Here is a 10,205-nt window from a genome sequence, read left to right as displayed (position 1 = left end):
GTGGCAGAAGGCAGGCCCAATCCCTAGGTGCAGCCCCTGCTCGGGCTCAGAGCAGGGCCAATTGGGGAGTTGGGGCGCCACCCCCTGTCATGCACAGAGCAGGGCGGATCGGGAGGTTGAGATGCCACCCCTAGTCACACTCAGGGTAGGGCCGATTGGGGGGTTGGGGCACCCCCCCCTGTCACACACAGAGCAGGGCCGATCAGGGGGTTGGGGCACCGCACCCTGTCACACACAGAGCCACAGGGCGATCAGGGGGTTGGGGAGCTCCCCCCTGTCATGCACAGAGCAGGGCGGATCGGGAGGTTGAGATGCCACCCCTAGTCACACTCAGGGTAGGGCCGATTGGGGGGTTGGGGCACCCCCCCCTGTCACACACAGAGCAGGGCCGATCAGGGGGTTGGGGCACCGCACCCTGTCACACACAGAGCCACAGGGCGATCAGGGGGTTGGGGAGCTCCCCCCTGTCATGCACAGAGCAGGGCGGATCGGGAGGTTGAGATGCCACCCCTAGTCACACTCAGGGTAGGGCCGATTGGGGGGTTGGGGCACCCCCCCCTGTCACACACAGAGCAGGGCCGATCAGGGGGTTGGGGCACCGCACCCTGTCACACACAGAGCCACAGGGCGATCAGGGGGTTGGGGAGCTCCCCCCTGTCATGCACAGAGCAGGGCGGATCGGGAGGTTGAGATGCCACCCCTAGTCACACTCAGGGTAGGGCCGATTGGGGGGTTGGGGCACCCCCCCCTGTCACACACAGAGCAGGGGGTGACTGAAGCTCCCAACCTGTCCTTTTTTCCTTTTTTTTTTTTTCTGGGCCAGCTTTAGCTCTGAGGCTCGGCTCCAGCTATGAGACCTCTGCTGCTGAAAGCAGGTTTCTGGCTTTTGTTTACCTTCTGTATTTGAAACAATGTTGCGGTCCTGCTGGCTGATGCCCAGGGTTTTGTTTAGCTTCTATATTTGTTACAATGTTGCTTAGAGTGCAGCTGGGAGGCCGGCAAGGCAGGCGGGGAACCTGGCTTCCTCCGTCACTGAAGCAAGCAAGCCTCCCTGTTCGCATCAGCTGCCTGGCTGCTGGCCGCCATCTTGATTGGCAGCTAATTTGCATATCTCACTGATTAGCCAATGGGAAGGGTAGCGGCCGTATGGCTAATTACCATGTTTCTCTTTTATTAGATAGGATGTTCAATGCCTTTTCACATACCTGTTGGTCATTTGTATGTCTTTGGAGAAATGTCTATTCAGTTACTTTGCTCATTTTTAAAATTGTTTTATTTGTTTTTTTGCTATGGGGTTGTAGAAGATCTTTATATATTTTGTATATGAACCTTTTATCGGATATATGGTTTGCAAATATTTTCTCCCATTTCAGAGGCTGCATGTTCATTTATTGATTGTATCTTATGGTGTGAAAAACCTTTTTATTTTTATAAACCTAATTGTCTACTTTGCTTTTGTTGTCTGTACTATTGGTGTCAGATCCAAAACGGCATTGCCAAGGCCAATATCAAGAAGCTTTCTCCCTGAGTTTTCTTCTAGCAGTTTTAAGACTCAATTCTTACATTTAAGCATTTGATCCATTTTGAGTAGTTTTTGGGTATGGTGCGAGATAAGGGTCCAATTTATTCTGTGACATGCAGATATCCACTTTTTCCCAGCACTGTTTGCTGAAGAGGATACTTTTCCCCATTGTGTATTCTTGACACCCTTGTCAAAGATCGGTTGACCATATATGTATGGATGTATTTCTGGGCTCTCTATTCTGCTCCATTGGTCTAGCTGTCAATTTTCATGCAAGCATCATACTGTTTTGATTACCATCATTTTGTAATATATTTTGAAATCAGTAAGTGTGATGCCTCAAGCTTTGTTCTTCTTGCTCAAAATATCATTGGCTATTTAGGGTCTTTTGTGGATCTATATTAATTGTAGAATTTCTTTTTATTTCTGTAAAAAAATATCATTAGGACTCTGACAAGAACTACATCAAATCTTTAGGTTGCTTTGTGTAGTATGGCGATTTTAACAATATTCATTCTTGAACACAAAATGTTCTCTCATTTATTTGTGTCTGCTTTAATTTCTTTCATCAGTGTTTTAGTTTTTATTGTACAAATCTTATATATCATTGGTTAAATTTAAATCTAAGTATTTTATTCTTTATGATGCTACTGTAAATGGGATTCTTTGCTTAATTTCTCTTTTGCGTAATTTGTTGTTAGTGTACAGATATGCAACTGTGTTTTTTTGTATGTTGATTTTGTATCCTGCAAAATTATGAAATTCATTTATTAGTTCTAACAATTTTATGTTGAGTTTTTAGGATTTTCTACATATATTGCCATGGGTTTCCATTCTCTCAACTGGTAATTAATATTCACAACTCTCTCTCATGTGCTAGTTCATGATGGACATACTTTGCTGGAATCGCATATTCAAATAAAAACATTTCTCTAACTGAAACATGACATCTAAACTACTTTTTCTCCCCAAACAGAAATGCAGGAAAATGATTCTCATGGTTTCTCTGTTAGGTTTGAGTGGTTTTCAAGGACTAGCTGAGACCATGCTGGGTCATTGACTGATTCCTCCCAGCCATGACTTGTGAAGTCATGGCAAGGTGATTTCTCAATTTGGGGATGAAAATGCAATTTGAGAAAGAGCTGGGTATAAAACCTGCTATAACACCCATGTGCCAATGCAAGACAATCCAAAAAGCACTTGTGAGTGTAGTAGATTTTACTGAAGATATAGGAGGCAGAAGATACCATTGTTAGTGCATCTTTGAGGTGAACCACAAGTCATTAACTCCACAGTAACCCAGTCCAGCCTATTTCTACCTTGTTGGATACCCTCTCTCTTCTCTAGTATTCTACTTTATTTATTTTGTGACAACTTTGCTTTTAAAATCAAACAAAATTTCTTTAACAAATAAATTGAGTGCTTTCTATTGCTTATGTGTGTGTTTGGTTTTTTTCATAATGTGGAGTTTTTGTTAGGCTAGGAAACATAATTTACTTCATAAAAGTTTATTTTGTTATAATAGGAATGCTAACTGCTATTTACAGGTTGTAGTTTACAGGATAAACAGAGGTGAAATTAAGGCCATTCCTGCAGTTCTGTATCCCTCAGACATATAACCATGTCCACGGTCCAGGCAAGAGGTTCAGCCCTTTGCCCCCAGGAAAGCTGCTCTCTGACCCCATCATCCTGAATCACCTTCCCTCAGAGGACCTGCAAGGAACTGACTCAGCTGTCTAGTTGCTGAGGGAAGAGGTACCAAAGGGCCCTAGGTCATCCAGGAGATGGGGAGGGTTAGCATGCCCTCAGAAGGATCCCTGCCCCAGATTCTAGATCCCAGCGCACTTGAAGTGAAGACAGAGGAAGAGTCACATAGAAGATACACCAACTGACCCTGTGAACTCAGAGAGGGCAGAAAACCAACCTCTGGATGTCTCAACTTTGGTCTCTAGGAGGGCATACTCTCACACAGGTGGGCACACATTTCTGCAGGGGAACTTTGATGCACTCTTATGTGAATAAAAGCACACCCACAGAGCACATGCACACACATACAAGCACAAACACATCCCAGAAATGAGAAAGAGAGAAACACCCATGTGAGAGCCATACAGGTCTGTAGCGGTACCTCACCTGCTGCTTTCAATGTACATGGGCCATGTGGGGCTTCTTCACAGGCCCACATAAGAGAATCCTCAGTCCCACCTTAAGATAGTGTGGGGTCCTGTCTAGAGCATGCCGGATGGTCAAGGCCAGTTAGAGTATAGAGGCCTGGTTTAGAGTACACCGGATGTCCAAGACCACTCTGAGCATGGAAATCTTAATCAGAATGTTCAAGGCTAAGATGCTATACACAGGTGCAAGGGTGCAGCAACCTATGCACTGGGCAAACATGCCCTTCTCTAACCCAAATGATTGATGTCACTATCTGGAAAGAAGCCTCTTTGTCTAAGTAGTATAAAGTTTTTACTGACCAGCCAGTACAGGGCTGCTCCTATGTAAGGGAGGCTGCTATTATGTGGGGCTGCATTATGGGGAAGATGTATTATTGACCAGCAGGTGTGGCTGCTCAGATAATGGCTGTAGGTACAGAGGCTGCTTCTGCTGTGTAGGAAAGACATATTGTTTCCTAGCTGGTGTGCACCTATCTCCTGTATAAGACTTTGATTTGAAGAACTGTTTTGTCTAGTGACTCCTTGTTAGCAATGGCTACATGGCTGCTGGCTCCTACAATAAAGATTCTCTTATACACCTACAACTTCTCATGGCTTCTCCTTCTACCACCAGCGTCCAAGAAGGTCCAGCCCCTGGCAGAGGAGCTCAGACCCATGAGTTGGTAGGACAGAATTAGGACCTGTGCTTCCAACAATGATGCAGCAAGCAGAGGATAAAGGAGGAACTAAGTTCTCAACAGTTAGTACAGTGAGCAGGGTTCAAGGAGAAACTTGCTCTGACACTTGGCCCTGTGAGCAGGATTCAGAGGTATGTGCAGTTTGAGGAGCCAGTGCTCCCACAAGTGGGTAGTGTGTGAATATAATCACAGCAGCCTCAGTAAATAGTTGGAACCAGTAAACCCTTTCCTGGCTTTTCTTACTAAGCTGGACAGTCTGAAACTTTCCTAGGAGGCTCCAGCCAATTGATACTGTGCTCCAGGCCCTGGTACACAATTTCTAGAAATCAGAATAGAAATGGCTGACATGGCCTGATCCTCAAGGAGCTCTTATCCCAAGCCCTCAGCAAGTAAGCTATTGAGAGCGGGGCAGGAAGACCATGTTAACTTCTACCCACTAGGGTTCCCACCCATGGTGTGCCCAAACCCAAATGACCTTGAAGAGCAGCTGTGGGGCCTTCTAAGTATAAAAAGGAAATGAGGCCAAGGAAAGCAGTCATATGCCTGAGGTCACATAGTTTAATGGCAAAGCTAAAGACTGGGTGTGGCATTCCAGGCTGCCTGTGGGCATTTTAGAGCCTGTGATGAAAATGGCACAGGAAAAGCACCTGGTGGCACTGGGTATACTGCCCTCAACTCCATGCTATCACACAGAGCCCCATGGCTTGGGCTATGAGTGAGTTGGGAGGCTGAACCCCTGTCAGCAGAAACTGCTGACATGGGAGACTCACTGCCTTTTGCCTGAGACAGCATCCAAACAGACACTGTGGGAGGATCTGAGGTCTCAGTCCCAACAAGGAAACAGTGCTCTTAAATGACACACTGCATTTGATATTTTCAGAGCATTTCACCCCAAAGCAGCAAAATATACATTATTTTCAAGTACACTTGGAACATTCACTAGGATAGACCACATGTTAGGACACAAAACATGTCTTTACAAATTCAAGGAGATTGAAATCATATGAAACACATTTCCCAACCACAATGGCCGAAAATTAGAAATCAATTGAAAGAAAAAAATTGAAAAACACAAACACATGTAAGCTAAGTAACATATTATTAAACAATAAATGGGTCAACAATGATATCAAGGAAGAAACTTAAATTTACCTTGAAACAAATGAAAATGAACACTCAACAACCCATACTCTATGGGCCATAGCAAAAGCAATCCTGAAAGAGAAATTCATAGCAATACATGCCTGTCTCAAGAAGCAAGAAACATTTCAAATAAATAATCCAACCTTACACTTAAATGAATTAGAAAAAGAACAACAAACAAAACCCAAAGTAAGTAGGAGGGAAGAAATCTAGGAATAATTGTAACCAAGGAGGTAAAAGATCTGTACTCAGAAAATGATAAGAAACTAAAGAAAAAAACTGAAGAAGATACAAATAAGTGGAAGCATATATTGTGTTTATAGATAGGAAGAATTGAGATAATTAAAAAGCCCATACTATGCAAAGCAATCTATATATTTAATGTAATTCCTATTAAGATGTCAATGGCATATTTCACTGAACTAGAATAAATATTGCAAAAATTTATATGAAATCACAAAAGAACCCAAATACCCACAGCAATCTTGAGAAAGAAGAACAAAGTTGGTGGTATCACAGTATCTAATAATAAACTATACTACAAGGCCATAGTAATCAAAGCAACATGCATACAAACAGAAATACAGAAACAAGCATAAAAACAGAAATACAGATCAGTGGAATAGAATAGAGAGCCTCGAAATAAATCCACACCTTTATAGTCAATTAATATTTGACAAAGAAAGTAGGGATATAGAAGGGAGTAAGGAAAGTCTATTCAACATATGATATTGAATCATTGGACAGATAATGAAAAAAAATGAAACTGGACCACCTTCTTATACCATACACAAGAATAAACACAAAATGGATTATAGACTTAAATGTAAGAGTTAAAACCATAAAAATCCTAGAGGAAAACATATGCAGTAAAATCTTTGACATTTTTTATAGCAATAGGTTTCAGATAAATCTCCTTGAACAAGGGAAATAGAAGGAAAAACAAATGGGACTACATCAAACTAAACAAATTTTGCACAGAAAAGGAAACCATCAACAAAATTAAGAGACAACACACTGAATGGGAGAATATATTCAATAATTATAAATCTGATAAAGAGTTATTATCCAAAATTTATGAAGAACTTAACCAACTCAACAGCAAAAACAAACAAACAATGGGCAAAGGATGTGAACAGATACTTCTCCAAAGAGGATATTCAGATGGCCAATAGACATATGAAAATATTCTCAACATCAATAACCATCAGTGAAATTTAAATTAAAACCATAATGAGTTATCACATCACACTTGTCAGAATCATTATCATCAATAAATCAACAAACAACAAATGCTGGCCAGGATGAGGAGAAAAGGAAACCCTCATGCACTGTTGGTTGGAATGCTGATTGGTGCAGCCACTGTATGGAGTTTCCTCAAAAACTTAAAAATGGAACTGCCTTTTGACCCAGGGATCCCACCTCTGGGTATATACCTGAAGAAATCTGAAACACTGAATCAAAATAATATATGCAGCCCTGTGTTCACTGCAGTTATTTACAATAGCCATGAGTTGGAAGCATCCCAAATGCTCGTAAGTAAATGAGTGGATAAAAAAGCTGTGGTATATTTACACAATGGAATACTACTGGGCCATCAAAAATAAAGAAACATGGATGGACCTGAGAGTATTATGTTAAATGAAATAAGCTAGTCATAGAAAGACAAATAACATGATTTCACTTATATGTGGAATCTAATGAACAAAATAACCAAACAAGCAAATCAAAACAGACTCATAGATACAGAGAACAGACTGACAGTGGACAGAGGGGAGGGGAAATGGGGGTTGTGTGAAAAAGGTGAAGGGATTCAGCCAAAAAAAAAACAAGCTCACAGATATAGACAACAGAATGGTAATTTCTAGAGGCAAAGGGGGGTGGGGAAAGGAAGAAGATGATAAAGGGGGAATAAATGGTGATGGAAGGAGACTTGACCATGGTAGTGAACACACACATTACAATATACAGATGATGTCTTATAGAGCTATACATTTGAAACATATATAATTTAATTAACCAACTAGAGCAGTGGTCGGCAAACTACAGTTCACGAGCCACATGTGGCTCTTTGGCCCCTTGAGTGTGGCTCTTCCACAAAATACCACATGCCAGCACACACATACTTCATGGCCCATGCACAGAAGTTGGTATTTTGTGGAAGAGCCACACTCAAGGGGCCAAAGAGCTGCATGTGGCTTGCGAGCCTCGGTTTGCTGACCACTGAACTAGAGGCATGGTGCACAAAAATTTGTGCACTCAGGGGGGTCCCAAAGCCCAGCCTGTGCCCTCTCGCACTCTGGGGCTGCTCAGGGGATGACCACCTGCTCCATGGGGGATCGGGCCTAAGCTGGCAGTCAGACATCCCTCTGGCAGCCCCGGAGCACTCAGGGGATGTCCACTTGCCAGCGGGGAGCAGGCCTAAGCTGCAGTCGGACATCCTTAGCACTGATGAGGAGGCGGGAGAGTCTCCCACTACCACCGCTGTGCTGGCAGCTGTCAGCCTGGCTTGTGGCTGAGCAGAGCTCCCCCTGTGGGAGCGCACTGACCACCAGGAGGCATCTCCTGCATTGAGCATCTGCCCCCTGGTGGTCAGTGTGTGTCATAGTGACCAGTCATTTCCAGTTGTTCTGCTGTTAGGGTCAATTTGCATATTACCCTTTTATAATATAGGATAGAGGCCTGGTGCACAGGTGAGGGCCGGCTGATTTGCCTTGAAGGGTGTCCCGGAACAGGGCGGGGTGCTGCTGGGGTGCCTGGCCAGCCTGGGTGAGGGGCTGAGGGCCGTTTTCAGGCTGGCCACACCCCCTTCAGGGTGGAGGTCCCCACTGGGGTGCCTGGCCAGCCTGGGTGAGGGGCTGAGGGCCGTTTTCAGGCTGGCCACACCCCCTTCAGGGTGGAGGTCCCCACTGGGGTGCCTGGCCAGCCTGGGTGAGGGGCTGAGGGCCGTTTTCAGGCTGGCCACACCCCCTTCAGGGTGGAGGTCCCCACTGGGGTGCCTGGCCAGCCTGGGTGAGGGGCTGAGGGTCGTTTTCAGGCTGGACATGCCCCCTGGTGACCCAAGCTCCAAGCCCCTCCTTTTTTTCTTTTTTCTTTTTTTTTTCCCAGCGCCTCCTTTAGTGGAGGCCAGGCCAGGCTGGAAGCAGGTATTTGGGATTTATTTATCTTCTATAATTGAAACTTTATAGCCTTGAAAGGAGCCCAGGGCTGGTCAGGGCAGGTGGGAAGCTTGGCTTCCTCCATCGCCAGGGGCAACCCAAGCCACCTGCTCGCTCCAGCTCGGTGGCTGCAGCCATCTTAGTTGGGTTAATTTGCATACTCGCTCCTGATTGGCTGGTGGGCGTGGTTTGTGGTGTAGCAGAGTGTCAGAATGATGGAGTGATGTTTAATTTGCATCTTTCTCTTTTATTAGTGTACATGTCACTTCAATAAGTTCAATATTTTTAAAGAAAACAGACAACATAAATAGTAAGAATGAATAAAAAATTGATCATTTAATTTCACTATAAGTTTTTGCAGAGTCATTTTAACATTTAAATTATAAATTTGTCAAAGACAACTTTCTGATGAAAGTGTGATTGGTAGTATCAGGTCACATATCAAAGGAAGAAAGGAGGATTCAAAGTTTTCAAAATGAAATTTCATTTTCTGATGTTATTTTATTTAACAGTTTCCTTTATGTAACGTAATATAAATCTATTTTTGTTAGTGTTGTAAATATTAAGTCTCCATAATCTGTTTTTTGTATTTATCACTGTTATTATCAAAGAGACCATATCACAGAAATATATTGGCTAAAATGAAATTGACACTCAAAGAATTGATACAATTATTGTTCTATAGTTCAGTACAATGGAATGCTTTTTCGTTGCTACTTCATAACTGTAATGTTGCTACTGTTATGAATCGTAATGTAAATATCTGATATGCAGGATGGTCTTAGGCGACCCCTGTGAAAGGGTCGTTCGACCGCCAAAGGGGTCGCGACCCACAGGTTGAGAACCGCTGGATTAAGGTAACTTATATGTCATTCTCTTTCCTTTTCTGTGTGTTTGTAAAGATTCATACTATATCTTTTTTTTTTTTTTTTTTTAGAGAGAGAGGAAGGGAGCAAGAGAAACATCAATGAAAGAAAAACATGATTGGCTGCCTCCTGCACGCCCCCTAATGGCAAGCAATCCAGGTATGTGCCCTGACCTGGAATCTAACAAGTGACCTCTAGGTGCTTGGGTCCAAACACTGGATTGCTGACCAGACTGAATATTTGCCTTTTCATTTGTGTTCTTCTGTTGCTTTATTTGAAACAGAGTCTCAAATTATACTGTCCTCACTCCCTCCCCCACCAAATATGGATCCACCCTTGTATAAGCAAGAAACCAACTATATGTAACAGAAGAATAGAGAGTTCGTCTGGGTTATAAAATCAAGAATTTTGTACACAGTGTTTTTTATGTGTTTGCTTGTTGTTGTCTTGCTAATGAAACAAAATTATGTTGAACAAAAATAATTGAACAAGTGAAAAAGTTTAAGGAAAGGAGATTTAAAAACATGCCTCTTTCTTCACAAAACTACCCCTGCTGTCCCTTGGCTCACATTCAGCCTGCTGCTCTGTATTCATTGGGGGTTCAGGAAACACAAGCCACCTGAGGAGGGACCAACCTGGAATTCTGAGGACAGGTGTGGAGGAAC

The sequence above is a fragment of the Myotis brandtii genome, unplaced genomic scaffold (assembly GCF_000412655.1).
Source record: "Myotis brandtii unplaced genomic scaffold, ASM41265v1 scaffold1852, whole genome shotgun sequence".
Taxonomy (NCBI): Eukaryota; Metazoa; Chordata; class Mammalia; order Chiroptera; family Vespertilionidae; genus Myotis; species Myotis brandtii.
Note: the sequence above shows the minus strand (reverse complement) of the source record.